Here is a 16,972-nt window from a genome sequence, read left to right as displayed (position 1 = left end):
CTCCCTACAAAGGATAAAAACTTTTTAACTGTTCTAGTCACTGATGTATTGTAAGTTCCCAGAACAGTTCTGGGCTCAGGGAAGGCTCACCATAAATATTTTTAAATGTAATATTTATGTGAATATTTTAGTGAGTGAATGCTTGTAAAAATTGGGGCCTTTGGAGGGTGTGGAGCAGAGTGTCATGGCCTGGCTTATATTTCTGAATACTCACTATGAGCACTGGGATGACAGACTGTACCGGGACAAGGTGGGGACAGGAGACAAATGGGAAGAATCCCATCCCTATAATCTAGGTAAGATATGACAGTCACTTGAACCAGAGAAAGTGATGAAGATGGGCTAGACTTAGAGATGTATTTTTGAAATAGGGTTGGGATTTTAAAATTTTGTTTTTATTTTATTTTTTCAATGAGTTGCCAGGGTGATAGAAATAAAAGAACCAAGAATGTTGGCCTGGAAAGATGTACTTGCTCGGAGAGCCTGATTTCAGATCTGAGCTCAGGTTCCCAGAACTCACAGAGAGTCAGACACAATATCAAACATGTCTGTCATCCCTGCCCTCCTATGACAGGATAGGAGACAGAGACAGGAGACTTCCTAGGAGCTTTGCAGCAGTGAGGGACAAGAGACCCCATCTCAAACAATGTGTAAGGTGAGGGCCAACACACATACACACACAACACACACAGCACATACAAATATACAACACACATATACAAACATACAATATACATACACATATACACACATACACACAACACATACATATATACACATACACACAACATATATGCATGCATACCAAACACACCTACGTACAAATGCATTCACAGAATACACACATACATACAACATTCATATAAACTCAATACATACATACACATGCATACACGCAATACACATACATACACACATATACCCAACACACACAAGCAACACACAGCACACACATACACAACACACATCACACATATATACACATGCATATATATACCACACAAACATACATAACACATAAGTGCACACAATGCACATATACATACACATGTATACACATGACACAGAAGTGACATTGGAAACTGACATTTCACTTTGATATTTAAGTTGTGAGCCTTTAGATTCTGTTTAAAGATATGAAAGCCAGTGTCATGGTATAAGTCTATAATCTCAGCACTTGAAAGATAGAGTCAAGGATCGCCACATATTCAAGGCCATTCTGGTCTATATAGCAAGTTCCAGGCCGGTCAGGGCTATATAGCAAGATTCTGTTTCAAAAGAGTCAAAATTAATTAAAGCTTTGAAGCCAGATAATATTGCCAAAGAGTCAGGCTTGCTGTCACATATCCGTAACCCCAGCATTTGGGAGGTGGATGCAGAACAAGCAGAGGTTCAGGATCATCCTTAGTGACATAGAAAGTTAAAAACCAGCCTTAGATATATAAGATCATGGTAGTCTGAATAATAATGCCCCCCCAGAGTCATATATTTGAATGTTTAGTTACCAGGGAACAGCACTATTTGAAAAAAGTAGGTGATGTGGCCTTTTTGGAATAGGTGTGACCCTGTTGAAGGAAGTATGTCACTGGGGGCAGACTTTGAGGTTTCAAAGGTCCAACCCAGGCCCAGTGACTCTCTCTTCCTGCTGCCTGTGGATTCAGATGAAAAACTCTCAGCTACTTTTGCCTGGGTGCCACCTCCAGAGCTTAGACAATAATGGACTGAACCTCTGGAAACTGTGATCCAGCCCCAGTTAAATGTCTTCCTTTATAAGAGTGGCCATGGTCATGGTGTCTCTTCACAGCAATAGAACAGTGACTAAGACAGATACCCTGACTAAAACATGAGGGCAACAGGGAGGGGGCAGCTACCGAAGACACCTGTACAGGAAGGGAAGGACTGAGCTCAGAATGAAGGTGTGCATGTGTGTCTTGGGGGTGCTTGTAATCTAAGCTCTGGAGAGGCAGATCCAGGAAGATATGTGATGGCTTGCTGGATAGCCAGTCTAGCTGAATCAGTGAGCTCCAGGCTCAGTGAGAGACCCCACTGCAAAAATAAAAAGAAGAATGATTCAGGAGATGCTTGACATTGACCCCTGACTCTGAGGCATGTGCACACAGGTGCAAATGCACCCACACATACAAGTGTACCCATGCATAAAATTAGAAACAAAAGACTAGATGATTAACTACCACAATTGCAACTTTGTGGACACTGATGTCCTTACCAAGTACAGTTTTTGGTAGAACACTGAGAGTGAAATTCTGTCTAGAACTGGATTAAGAAAAAATGTGGAGTTTCTACATTCTGCCATGATAGATCCTGAAAGAGTAGTGGCCTCCCTCAAATGAGGCAGTTGTAGTGTTCCCAACCTTGTATTAGGTGGAACACATGGGATTTGCACTGGGGGGGAAGAGGTTCTGGAGAGAGAGGACCCATGAATCTTGAAGGGTGAGAGATTCTACAAATCAGTGACTGAAAGATGGGCTCTTTGTGGGTGGAATGGGATGTCCTCAGTCTTCCTAAAGAATTGCTGTTGACTGAGGTTTCTGTGTACCACCTGGTCCTTGTGCTGCCACGCCATTCTGTTGTCAGAGGTTTCTGTCTTCTCACCAGGTCCCACAGCCATTTGGCCCCAAAGAAATTGGCCCATTAGCTCAGGCTTCTTATTAATTCCTATAACTTATATTAACCCATTAATCTAGTATATGTTAGCCACATGGCTCGGTACCTTTTTCAGCAGGGCAGGTCACATCTTCCTTTTTGGTGTCTGGACAGGACTGTGGAGGAATGGGCTTCCTCCTTCCCAGAGTTCTCCTGTTCTCATTGACCCACCTCGACTTCCTGTCTGGTTGTCCCGTCTATACTTCCTGCCTGGCTACTGGCCAATCAGCATTTATTTAAAATGTAATTGACAGAATATAGTCAATTCTCCCACACCACTCCCCCCCTTTTATTTTAAGAAAAAACAAGAATATCCACAATCCATTGGGGGGGGGATGTGGGCGTAGTTTTCCAGGCTACTTCCTGTTGGTTGGGGGAGCTGATAATCTTATGGGGACCTAAAGAAAATTTTGAATTATGATCAAGTCCTGATTGGAGTCTCCTGTGAGTCTTGATCATCTCAGGCAGCAGTCTTGAATCTGTTCTGGATGTAGAACTCAGACATCTGGGCCATCCGCTCCTATTGGAGATTTCTCAGGTAGTCTTCCTTGATCAAACCTGATTTTTCTTAACTCAGAATGAATCCACAGCCTCTCATTTCCTGTGAAAACAAAAGCAAAATCTCTTCTCCAAAGTAACATACCTTTTGACTTCAATTTTGAAGTCAAGGTATTTTCAAAGTATTTTCTTGGATTAATTTAGCAGCATTTATAAACAAATATCTTTTAGCAGCTGTTGCTCCTTCCTCAGCATTCAAACAATTCAAAGAGAACATAATAACATACAGTATCCAGGTGATCTGTATATTTTCCATCTTTATGTGGCTTTACTTTAACCTCTATTTCTTTTATTTTTACTTTTACTTTTTGAGACAGGTTCTCTTTATATATTTGGCTGTCCTAGAACTCCCTCTTTAGACCAGGCTGTCTTTGAACTCATAGAGATCCACCTGCCTCTGCCTCCCAAGTGCTGGGATTAAAGGTGTGTGCCACCACACCTTGAACTCACAGAGGTCTCTCTGACTCTGCCTCCCAAGCGTTGGTATTAAAGGTGTATGCCTCCACAGCTTGAACTCACAGGCAGGACAGAAACCTCTGACAGCAGAATGGCACCCAACGTGGGGTTGATCCGCAAATACCAACATAATGATGCCTGTAATGGGGGGATTATCCACGAACCCCGACATAAGTGGCTGCTCCAAACAGGAGATTGATTGTTCAGGCCTGAGGAAGGGCTGTGTAGAGCAATGCCAGCATCTTTGGAATCACAGCCCTGCTGGGATAGACTGTCACCCCCTTGACACTGGCCATCCAATTACTGCAAGCTTTAGAAGCTTTAAGAACTATGCCCAAAGCAGGTGCCAGAAAGCCTAAAAAGGCTGGTATTAAACACTTTAAGTTTTGTGGGTAATTTGCCTCTGCTGCAGTTTCTCAGCTCTGAGGCTGTAGTATGGAAACAGTCATAGACATCCAAAATAAAGTTGTGTGTCTGTGTTCTAGTACAATTTACTTTATATATTAAAACACTTCCCCCCAAAAACCCACAAGAAAATAAGCCCAGCTGTGGGCAGATTTGTGGTTTTCCAATATTTGTCCTAGAATAAAGTCATCTTTTGTTTTGTAGTTGGAATATTTTCACAGTATGAAGATACAGTTCATCACACCCGGAAGGCATGGCAGTAGAGCAGCAGGCTGCTGGTCACACTGCGTCTTCAGTCAGGAAGCAGAATGCAGGATGTTGATTCTTGGCTACCTCACTGTTCCAATTTTTTCGGTCTAGGGTTCAGGCCATGAGATGGTGCCACCCATCTTCAAGGTAGGTCTTCCCTCCTCCAGTAAACCTCTCTGGAAATTTTTTCATAAATACACCCAGAGGTATGTCTCTTCCAAATCAAATCAGGTTGACAATGAGGGTTTCACGTTTTTAAAAACTGTATTAATTTTGTGTGATGTGTATTCTGCTGTGTGCATATCTCCATATAGTCAGAGGACTATTTTCAGGAACCGGTTCTCTTCTTTCACCACGTGGGTTCCAGGGATCCAACTCAGACCATCAGGCTTGGTAGTAGGCATCTTTACCACCGAGTTGTCTCACTTTACTCAAACACATCACTTTAACCCTGTCCCCATAGGCTCATGGACATTTTAGAATTCAAAATGCACTAATTCTCACTCCAAAATTCCCAACAGCAGGCAGGAGAGCTGGCTCAGTAGTTAAGAGCATTTGTTGCTCTTGCAAGAGGACCCAGTGCCACATATTGGCCCACAACTGTCTGTAACCCCTGTTCCAGGATATCTGATACCCTCTCCTGGACCTCCATGCATATAGTACAAACACATATATGAAGCAAAATGCTCATACACATAAAAATTTAAAAATTAAAAATCTTTAAAAATCCCTCCCAATAGACCAGTTTATTTTTTCTAACTCCTACTTCTCCTTCTCTTATTTTAACATTACTATCTTAAGGAGATTTATTTTATTTTTATTTACAAATATATCTGTGTATGTGGGGTGCCCTTGAAGGCTAAAAGAGGGTGTTGGATCAACTGGGGCTTGAGTTATAGGCTGTTATGAATCATCTGATGTGGATGGGTCCTAGGAATGGAACTCAGGTCCTCTGGAAGAGCACCAAACTTTGTTTGTTTTGTTTTTGCCTTTGCTTTGCTTTGCTTTGTTTTGTTTTTCGAGACGGGTTTCTCTATGTGTAGCCCTGACTGTCCTGGAACTTGCTTAGTAGACCATACTGCCTCGAACTCAGAGACCCACCTCCTGAGTGTTGGGATTAAAGGTGTGCACCACCACCATCCAGCAAGCAGCAAATCTTCTTAAGCACTGACCTATCTCTTCAGCTCCACTCATCCTCTCAGATAGAGCAGGCTCACTTTGAAGTTGTTATGTAGTTGAAGATGACTTTGAACTCCTGATCTTACTGCCTCTGTCTCCTAAGTGCTGGGATTATAGGAACATGCCACTGTACCTGGCTTTGTGTGGTGCTAGAGACTGAACCCAGGGCTTGGTGCTTGCTAGGCATGTGCTCTAGCAGCTGAACTGCATCCCTCTTAACCCCTGTTCTTTTTATTGAGACAGGGTTTCAAACAGCCCAGGCTGGTCTTGAACTTGCTAAGTCAGCAAAAGATGACCTTGATCTTCCAATCCTTGGGCTTTTACCTCTGAATGCTGTCGCAAAAAAATAAATAAATAAATAAATAAAATTATTCTTCTCAGGAGGAGCCATAACATCTGTCCTTTCTCCTAAGGTACCAGTGACAAACTGAGGCATAATTTCACCAAAGTTTATTTTGGGGAACCAGCGAGTTTATTGGGCTTCGTTACAGAGCATAAGTGAGGGGTTACGTGTGGGGTTGTGGGTGCTCCTCCCACAGTAGCCAGTTAAATGGAACCTCCTTTTGCCAGTTCCTCAGTCTATGACTTTAGTCCCTCCCCATGGCCGCATAAATTTAGGGCAGAACAGCATTCAGCAGGTGTAGTAGAGAGAGAAAGAGGCTGGGCACTCAGAGAGGTTCTCCTAACCCTCCCCACTCCATGAGGGCGTGCAAACAGTGAACAAGTCCACTGGGGATGATTCTTCTGCAAGAGGGCAACTGAACCCCCAGATGCCTGTTGCTTGGACCAGAGGACGGTTACTCAACACAGGTGTATCCAACCATGCCTGGAAGTCTTAATGGTTTCAACATCATTCAAAAGTCCAAAGTCACTTCTGAGAGTCAAAACAGACTCTTAACTGTGAGCCTCTATAAAATAAAATTAAACTTTACCCACTTCACTATTCAATGGTGTGAAACACACATTCTTATTCCAGAAGAGTGGAACGGGGATATAGCAAGGAAAAACAAGGACAAAGCAAAAACGAAACTCATCAGGACAAACTTCAAATCCCATGCTCCATGTCTGGCATCTGGAGCTCTGATTAGTTAGTATCATCTGGCTCCAGCAAATTAGACAGCCCGCCCTTTCTGTTTTTCTGTCTCTGGCTCCACTCTGGGTCTGCAACTTTTGTCAGTGGACAAACTGTGGTCCTGGTATCTCCAGCATCCTGGGATCTTCATTGCGAATTAGGCTTCTCTTTCACAGTAGTTTCTCAGGGCCTCCTTCCAGAGAATCCGACACTGCTATGCCTAGCCTAGCTTTCTGGACAGTTGTTGGTAGCTTTCTTCTTCCTGTAACTCTTGCATTTACCATGTTTTCAATACCACATGGATAATGCTGACAAGTTCTGCTGCCAACTTGAGATGTAGCCTGGCCCCATTCTGCCACAGCACTAAGTGACTTGTATTCCTTAGCGACTGATCCTGTTAACTACTTCCCTACGCTTGTTTACAAGCTGGAAACCTGCTCAGTGACATTCTCGGTTTAGTCTCTCTCCTTTGATGGGTGAACTCTGATTGTCCCAGAGCAAAGTGCGAGCTTTCTCCCAAGTTGCACTGACCTCTTTAATAACTGCATCCATTTTCTCTGCATCTGTTTGTTTGTATTTAAACTTGCTCAAAAGCCTTTTCTCTCCAGATTGCACAGTTCAAGTCTTTCTGCTCTTTCTCACTGTAACACTATCCAAGAGCAGTGAGCAGTAACCATGCCACAGCCTAGATTTTATGCTGTCTTGAAATTTCTTCTACCAGTTCTTGGAGTCATCCACACATGCAATCCCAGCTCTTGCAGGATTCGGGGGTTGAGGTAGAGGCAGGAGGATCAGGGTCATCCTCAACTACTCTATGATTGAGCTATGTCCTCAGCCTGAGGCTTTGAGTTTTCAGAAGGCACAAGCAAGATGGGTAGAAATACGGACACAGGTGTGAATTCATAAGCAGATGCTTTGTGGGAAACCTGTGAAAACTGTTTTGGTGTTCTTAGTTTACCCATTAAGGTAATCTAACCAAACCATGTGCTGAGAGTGCAAATGAGGAAGAAGACACTGGAGGCTTCAGCAGAGAAGAATAAATGATCATGTAGTCGTAGGATTGTCCAGCAGTCTGAAAAGCTCACTGCAAATGTGTGACTCTTGGTGATACTGACGCCAATCAGATCTCCTACCCCCATTCAGACAGGGTCTTGCTATGTAGCTGAAGACAATCTGGAAATCACTATGTAGCCAAGGCCCACAGGAATCCTCCTGCCTCACCTTGCCAAGTGTTGGAATTACAGGAGTGTACCACCATATTTGACAATTGCTCATGTTATTTTTCTCCATGCATGGGTAAAGAGTTGCCAGATTTCACTTCAGTGTGGTTCTGCCAGGTAAGTATAATCACAGCACATGAACAAGGAAAAGGGAGTTAGTGTATAAGCAGACCAGTATCTGTTATAGCATACAATGAAATTTAAACTTACCAAGAAGAGAAAAGGTTAGACCAAGAGGTCAATGTGAGGGAGCTGGAGATTCTTAGCCAGTCAAAATACTGTTGAGGCTGGGATGCTATGGGAATTAACAACAAAAGGAGGAAGTCAAGGATAGACTCTATACCTCCATTCTAGGCTTCCTACTCTCCCTCTGGGAGCTTATTTTCTTGCTGTATTATATTATGTAATATACTTGTTATATATAACATACCTATATCTTTATCTATCTTTATCGCTCAGTCTATGACCCTGAATTTTAAAGAATTTTTAAAAACAAGAGCCAGATGTGATGGTACACACTTGTAATCCCAGCAATAAGGAGGCAGAAACAATGGGATTGTGAAATGAAAGCCAGACTAGTTTACATAGTGGGACTGTGTGTGTGTGTGTGTGTGTGTTAGAGAAAGAGAGAGAATACTTCGATAGAAGTTCAAGAAATTCTATAGAAAATGATTAGTAAGATTAGAATTAATTAATAAGCATATTTGTTAGATCGGCCAAAGATGTATGGGAAAAAATCAAGACAAGAGAAAATTTAAAACTTTGATTAGTGAAATGTTTGTGAGTAAAAATACTTAGATTTTATTTTTAATATTTAAAAATCTTTTATTCAACCAGTGAGATGACTTAGCTGGTCGAAACAATTATCATCAAGCCTGAGATCAATTCCTGGAACCAGCATAGTGAAAGGAGAGAACCAATGCTGACTACACACACACACACACACACACACACACACACACACTGGAAGGAGAGAACCAATGCTGACTACACACACACACACACACACACACACACACACACACACTGGAAGGAGAGAACCAATGCTAAGTATACACACACACACACACACACACACACATACACACACTGGAAGGAGAGAACCAATGCTAAGTATATACACACACACACTGGAAGGAGAGAACCAATGCTAACTACACACACACACACACACACACACACACACACACACACACACACTGGAAGGAGAGAACCAATGCTAACTACACACACACACACACACACTGGAAGGAGAGAACCAATGCTGACTACACACACACACACACACACACACACACACACACACACACACTGGAAGGAGAGAACCAATGCTGACTACACACACACACACACACACACACACACACACACACTCATGTAGTAGGAGGCCACTTGTTTGTTCCTGGCTGCCCAGAACCAAAATATTCACACAGAAACTATATTATTTAAATCACTGCGTTGTCAATCACTCAAGCGCATTGCTAGCTAGCTCTTATATCTTTGGTTAACCCATTTTTATTATTTTATATTTTACCATGAGGCTTGTGGACTACCAGCAAGGTTCCTCTGGCAGCCTGCTTCTTTCCCCTCTTTCGGCTCCATGGCATCTCCCTGACTCTGCCTCCTTTCTCCCAACATTCAGTTTAGTCCCCCGCCCCCAACTCTGTCTGCCCTGCTATAGGCTCAAAGTAGTTTCTTTATTCATTAACGAATAAAAGCAACATATATATAGAGGGACTTCCCACACCATTTCCCTTTTCTGTTTAAGTAAAAAGGAAGGCTTTATCTTTAACATAGTAAAATTACATATAACAAAACAGGTATCAAGCAAGAATTACAGTTACAATATTTATATATACTTTATCTTTTATCATAACTAAGGAACACTATAATTATAACTATCTATTCTTCAACTCCATCAAAGACTTCAGAAGGATATAATATTACTTAAGTAAACAGGAAGTGTATTGTAAGCAACTTCCAAAATTCTAGAAATGGCAGAGACATCTCACTGCCTGGACAGTCACCCAAAGTTCTGCTGTATCATTGGGGCATCCAATCTTCAGTTCACAGGCCCATAGTATCCAGAAGACATTTCCATGAAGCAGGAAATTTGAAGATCTGTTCTGCCTTGTTATGGCAAAGTCTATCAGTTGCTTTCTTCTGTGTCCTGCAGAATGTCTGGCAGACTCTTTCATGAAGCAGGAACTGTTTAGACAGACATGAAGGACTGTCTCACCTTCTTAAGGTAACTTCAGCAGTCATTTCTCTGTGGGTTCTATGTCCAGTTTATACAGCATAATATCAAGCAGTCCAGGCAAGAGAAGTTTCTTGCTCAAATGGCTAACCAATGTCATAAGAAGCCTCTTTGGTGCCCATCATCCTCTTGATTGGTAGTGATTTGTGCTGCCAGGAGCAGATGTGTCTCACTGTCACAAAAAGTTCTAAGTTCTTAAAGCATTTTAAATACCATATTCTGTTAGTCTTTGAAAGGTCTGAAGAATATCCATCTGAAATATATCTTTGTACATCTAGAAAACCTAACTAACATGACACAAGCTTGACTATTATAGACGACTACCTATTAACCTATATTTCTTAATTATACATTACACTTTTAAATGAGCTGCACAAACACATACCTTAATCAAGATCAGAAATATATATATATAACAAAATTGATCTTAAATTTGTATCCATAAATTAAGATCCATACTAATGCAAATTATTTATATCTATTTCACACACACAGTGGAAGGAGAGAACCAACACTGACCTACATACATACACATACACACACACACGTGTGCATGTACACATACATGTAATAAAAATAAAAAACCTTCAGTTATGGGGAATTTCATATTATACAAACGTACACAAAACTGAGTGGCGAATCTGCCTATGCATGCCATTGGGCTTCAGTGACTAACCAGTTCCAATTGTGTGTGTGTGCACGCGCGCATGGTGCACCTGCAATGTGTATGCATGTTCAAGCATGTGTGCTGGTGTGCATGCACATGGGTGGGGATGTGTGTGCAGGTCAGAAGCTGACATCAGGTCCCTTTCTCAAGTTTTCTTCACTTTGTTTAGTGACGTTAAGTCTCCCACTAAGCCTGGAACTCACTCATTTGGCCAGTCTAGCTAGTCAGTTTGATCCAGAGATCCCCCCATCTCAGCTTTCTGAGACAGCACCACATGTCTGGCTTTTACATGGGTGCTGGGGACCTAAACTCAAGTCTTCACCACTGAGCCCAATTCCTAGCCAATCTTATTTCATCTGTACTCCACCATATTATTATACTATATTATACATATTATATACTTTATACATTATCAGATTGTAATATTTATAGATTAACAGATTTCTAAGGCCCAGTTATTGCTAGCCTTGTTTAGCTGTTTTTGAAACAGGGTCTCACTTGGTAGCTCAATCCAACTTGGGACTCACTAAGTAGCCCAAAGTAAGCTCTGATTTGCTATGTATAGCCTGGAACTTCTGGTTCTGCTACCTCCCTTGAAGTTTTGGAACTGTAGACATGTATCATCACACCTGATTGACTTGCTGTAGTTTGTCCTCATCCTTCTGCTTCCCCTCTCCATTCCCTGGGGCTCTCTGTGCTATTTCTTTTTGCACCGCTGTTGGTGTTTAGCTCCCTGCTGCTCACTCGGCATTACTTAAAGACAAAGCCCAAATCTGATGTTTTCTTCTAACCTAGGCCTAAAAAGATATAATAAAGAACAAACTATACCTCATCTGTCATTTAATTCTTTCCAAGTAGATTTTTTTTAAAAAAGAAGCTTTATTAAAATACATATCCATTAAAAGTGTAGATTTGAAATAGCTCTATGGGTAAAGGTGTATGCTGCGAAGCCTTATGATTTCAGCTTGATCCCTGGGGCCAACATGGTAGGAAGAGGAGATCCAACTCCAGAATGTTATCTTTTGACATCAATACAACACCATTGCACATGTATGTCCACCCCACACATAATAAAATGTGATTTTATTTTATTTTGCTTTTTAAGTATAATTATCAACTGAAAATGGTGGTGTACGGTTTTGAGACCAACATTTGGGAGGCTGAGACAGGCAGATCTCCATGAATTCAAGCCTAGTTTGGTCTATATAGTGAGTTCCAGGCCAACAAAGGTTATTTTAGTGAGATCCTGTCTCAAAAGCAAAACAAAACACAACAACAAAAGTGTAGCTGTCAGCCAGGTGTGATGGTGCATGCCTGTAATCCTAGAACTCTAGAGGCTGCGGCAGGAGGATTACAGTGATCTTGGGCTCAACCTGAGCTACACATTGAGATCAATGCCAACCTGGGCTACCCACATACAAGAGAACTTGTTTCAAAACAAAACAAAATGTGTAGATGCCAACGGTTTTTCGTATTTATAGAGTTGAACCATGACTACCATTTTGATCACCAAGAGAAGTGCCATGTCCTATCTGCCACCTCATAGAGCCCCTGGATACCACTAGCCTATTTACTCTATTGATTTGCCATCCTGGACATATACGTAAATGGACTCATACAACATGTGGCGTTTTGTGTCTGGCTTCTTTCTCTGAGCATGATTTTCTTAAAAAAAAAAAAAGATTGTTTTCATTGAGCTATACGTTTTTCTCCCCTCTCATGACCCCCATGCTCCCAATTTATACAGGTGATCCTATCTTTTTCACCTTCCTATGTAGATCTATGTATGTCTCTCTTAGGGTCCTCTTTGTTGTCTAGATTCTCTGGGGTTGTGGACTGTAGGCTAGTTTTTCTTGGCTTTATGTCTAAAAGCCACTTATGACTGAGTATATAGTATATTTGTCTTTCTGGGTCTGGGTTACTTCACTCAATGTGATTTTTCCTAGTTCCATCCATTTGCTTGCAAAATTCAAAATGTCATTTTTTACCGCTATGTAGTACTCCATTGTGTAAATGTACCACATTTTTTTTTTTTAAATAGTTTTTTCAGTTGAGGGGCATCTACGTTGTTTCCAGGTTCTGGCTATTACAAATAATGCTGCTATGAACATAGTTGAGCACATGTCCTCATAGAATGATCGAGCATACTTTGGGTATATATGGTGCGGGAGAATTGTCTGTAATCTGTCAATCATATTTTAAATAAATGTTGATTGGCCAGGCAAGAAGTATAGGCAGGAAAACCAGGCAGGAAGTAGAGGTGATGCAATGAGAACAGGAGAAGTCTGGGAAGCAGGAAGTTCCCTCCACCATTCCTGCCCAGATCACTGAAGAAGCAACATGTGAGTTGACAGCTGAAAAAGGTACCAAGCCATATGGCTAATATAGATCAGAATAATGTGTTAATATAAACTACAAGAGTTAACAAGAAGCCTGAGCTAATGGGCCAATCAGTTTTATAATCTTATGGAGTCCTCTGTATGATTTTCTTTGGGGTATGCCGGTTGTGGGGTGCTGGGCTGGGCAGATACACCAACAAGCCGGCCCCTCATGTTACATATATAGGCAATAGTGGTGTTTCTGGGTCTTGAGGTAGGTTGTTTCCTAATTTTCTAAGACATCACCATACCAATATCCAAAGCAGCTGTACCAATTTGCACTCTCACCAGCAATGGAGGAGTGTCCCCCTTACCCTACATCCTCTCCAGCATAAGTTGTCATCAGTTTTTTGATCTTGGCCATTCTTACAGGTGTAAGATGGAATCTTAAAATTGTTTTGATTTACATTTCTCTGATGGCTAAGGATGTTGATAATTTCCTTAAGTGTCTTTCAGCCATTTGAGATTTGTCTGTTGAGAGTTTTCTGTTTACGTCTGTACTCCATTTTTTAAAATTGGATTATCTGTTCTTTTGATGTCAAGTTTCTTGAGTTCTTTGTATGTTTTGGAGATCATTCCTCTGTCCGATGTGGGGTTGGTGAAGATCTTTTCCCAATCTCAGGCTGCCATTTTGTCTTGTTGACTGCATCCTTTCTGAGCATAATTTTCATATTGTATCAGTGCCAGCATTCCTTTCTATGACCAAATACTGTTACACCGTTTGGACAAACAGGTTCACATATCCACTAGTGGATAAAGCAAATGAACTTTTCTCAGAAAATTGCCCTTCATTTATTCTGCACTTGTTACTCTTCTGTGCCTCTAACCTGAGCTTTCTGTAAACAGGAACTTCTCCATCACCGAATGTGGTCTCTGGCACACAGAGGGTGAGGTTTGTGAGAAGAGGCACCCTTTGGTGGCTTATCCCTTCTGGGCTTTGTTTCCTTATCGCTAGGACTGTGGCAATGGCCTGCTACACTCAAGGCATTCTGAAGTTGACAGTGGTGCCCAGCTAAACGTAGGCAGGCGAGACCTGTTACTTGTTCTCTTACCCATGTTTCCCATCGTGTGTCCTTCGAGGAGACTCAGACTAAGGAAGAAATAGAAAGGAAAACCAGATTAACAAGATATCAAAAGGGGAACTGATAAATGACACAGGTGAGAATGAGTAGGGCAGGTGTTGCAGGGTTGGGCACAAAGGAGAAAGAGGAGTGAGGGGCTTGTGGCTAAGAGCTGTGACCCAGGTGCTGCTCTGCCATGCGTACTCTGAATTGTGGGGGCTGAGTTTCTCAGGACTCTTTGTAAATTGGAGTTTGACCCAATACCAAAGCTGCCCACAAGCAGGGGAATGACTCAAGGTCAAGGACACACTAGTAGACAAAGTATTTACCAAGAGCTTCCTTTGGGGGAAGACCTTGGATTTTCTAGGTGGCTAGACACGGTGTTCATGCTATGGAGTAGCGGCTCGCTCATTCAGTCATAAAATTCACAAACTTAGTTTTTGTTTGTTTTTGTTTTTTGAGACAGGGTTTCTGTGTGTTTCTGGTTGTCCTGGAACTCGCTTCATGAACTCATGGAGATCCGCCTGCCTCTGCCTCCCAAGTGCTGGGATTAAAGGCACGACCACCAGCTGCCTAGCTACAATCCTACTTCTTAGTTGAAACCATAATTGTGATTGAGACACAGCTGCTGCCCTCCCTGAATACAATGTCTCATGATGAGACCAACAGCCAGGGCACTTCAGATGCAGTGATTCTGGCCCTGTCTCTCTGTGGCTCCACACACTTCCTCCTCTCCTATGAAGGTGGACTTTTCAACATTCTGGTTATGATTTCTCATGCTTGTTACTTCAACTCCTCAAATAGAGCTCACAGGAACTTCTTTATGCTTTTGCCCAGAGAATCAGTACAGCGGCAATACTCTGAAGTCTCAACAAACATCTGATGAATAAATAAAAAGCACAAATGAAGTGGACAAGAAACACCGAATGGTGTAATAATATCATGGCTTCTGATTTTGCCCAAAAGTGATCTCCGAGGACCTAAAGTGGAGTAGAAGGGTTTGCTGGAGCAAATGAGGTTTGGGCTAGGTTTGGTGGTGAATTTTGTGTGAGTGACAGGTGTTCTCAGCACTGTGAATAGCATTGACAAAACTATAAAGTGTCTTATGATGAGACCTACCTAGTGAATGATTGGTGTGGGATGCTGATGGGGACAGAGTGATGGGAAGTGGGACAGACGAAACAGGAGTTGTTTTGAATAGTGTAAGAAAAATGTACATCACTCTACCCTGGCCCAGTCATTGTTATATGTGTGTGAATACACATGCATCATGTTTATTTTAGAAATGTTCTTAGTGTTTGGTCCTTTTCTTTGTACAGGAGGAGCTAATTTATTTCAAATAGGTCTTCCTCTGGTTTTTTGAAGAGAGGTAATTTTGGTGCTATGTGGGGAAAAACGTGAAACACAAGAAAAGCTTATGTGAAAAGTTGCCTCCGTCACAGGATGGGCCCATGATAGACAGCACACCGGGTGGCAGCGGTGTGGGGAGGTGTAGCCCATTCTTCAGGTAAAGACGTGGGGAGACTGGCTGCAACATGGGCAGGTGGGTGGGAGGGAGGGGCCCATCTGACTCACAGGTTTCTGGCTTAGGAAACAGGTGCTGGTGATTCCTTGAAGATAAGGAGGACTTCCTAGTCAAGCTGGCCGGTTGGGAGAGCTAGTTAACAGAGATGGGAAAACTTTAGCTTTTGAGGTGTGAGACAGTGGACTCCCTGCGATCCCATCCTTCTGGGCACCTGCCAGAGCCAGGGTCCTTGTCCGAGGTGGGGCACGCATCCCCGGGACACCGAAGCCCTTGGTCTTGGTACCAGGGCCCTGTTCAGCGCCAGGAGAAAGCTCTCCCAGCCTCTTCCTTCAGGTAACAGCGTTGGACCTGGCCCCATCACGTTGGGCTTGAGAATGGGCGCTCAGGAACCTCGCGACGCCCTTGCTAAACTTGAGGAGAGCAAGGGCTCGAATCTCGACCTGTCATTTTCTCCCTCGGTGATCTTAAGAAAAGTTGCTTTGCCCTTTCCTGCCTCAGTTTCCCCGTCTGCACATACTCTGGAACAGACCCGAGGACAGTCTGTAACCTGCAGACGCCACTTCGCCATCACTAGCGTAGGGCGAGGGGAAGAGGCACGAACTGCGCTGGCGTCTTCCTAGTCCGATGTCACTCACCAGGCTCGCGAGCAAGGAGGCGAGGAGCCAGCAGCGAAGAGGCAGGGCTGCTGGGGCGGGACCGGACGGGCTGGGCCCGGACCAGCGCTGACTCCGCGCCTGGGGGGCCAAAGCTCGAGCCCAGAGCGCCCTCCCCTCGTGTGCCGCGCCCCTGACGCCGTCAGAACAAAAGTGGCCTCCTGCTCTGCGCCCCCCAACGTCCCAAAGGCCCGGCCCAACGCCGCAGCCCTCCGGCTCACGCACTGCCGCCGCGCCTTCGACCCTTCCACCCGAGCGCGCTCGGCTCTTTCCGCCGCGGTCGGCGCAGGTGGAGGGGGCGGGGCGGGGGCCGTGCGTGGTGACGCCGCGGGGGGGGTGACGTACAGGCGTGCCCCGCCCCCTCCCCCTCCCCGTTCAGGCTCTGGAAAGAGAAGAAAAAAAACTTTCTTTTTTTTTTAATTGAGGAATCAACAGCCGCCATCTTGTCGCGGACCCGACCGGGGCTTCGAGCGCGATCTACTCGGCCCCGCCGGTCCCGGGCCCCACAACCGCCCGCGCACCCCGCTCCGCCTGGCCGGCCCGTTCCGCCCGGCCCTCGGCTCCCGCCCCGGCGGCCCCGCTCGCCTCTCGGCTCGGCCTCCCGGAGCCCGGCGGCGGCGGCGGCGGC

At 43.7% G+C, this 16,972-nt stretch overlaps 2 long non-coding RNA genes across 2 annotated transcripts; one reads left to right on the top strand and one right to left on the bottom strand.

Annotated features, from left to right (window-relative positions):
* Positions 1 to 3,572: 3,572 nt before the first annotated feature.
* Positions 3,573 to 15,280, top strand: LOC148121047 (uncharacterized). Its single transcript, XR_015738921.1, has 2 exons — positions 3,573 to 4,479; positions 14,633 to 15,280. It is a non-coding gene; the product is annotated as an uncharacterized LOC148121047 (long non-coding RNA).
* On the bottom strand, positions 9,638 to 16,573 carry LOC146892830 (uncharacterized). Its single transcript, XR_015003494.2, has 3 exons — positions 16,327 to 16,573; positions 15,742 to 15,823; positions 9,638 to 14,195 (listed from the first exon to the last, which is right to left on the bottom strand). It is a non-coding gene; the product is annotated as an uncharacterized LOC146892830 (long non-coding RNA).
* Positions 16,574 to 16,972: the final 399 nt, after the last annotated feature.

The sequence above is a fragment of the Myodes glareolus genome, chromosome 9, assembly GCF_982192425.1.
Source record: "Myodes glareolus chromosome 9, mMyoGla1.1, whole genome shotgun sequence".
Lineage (NCBI taxonomy): Eukaryota > Metazoa > Chordata > Mammalia > Rodentia > Cricetidae > Myodes > Myodes glareolus.
The sequence above is the reverse complement of the archived record's forward strand: the minus strand, read 5'-3'. Positions and strand labels throughout refer to the sequence as shown.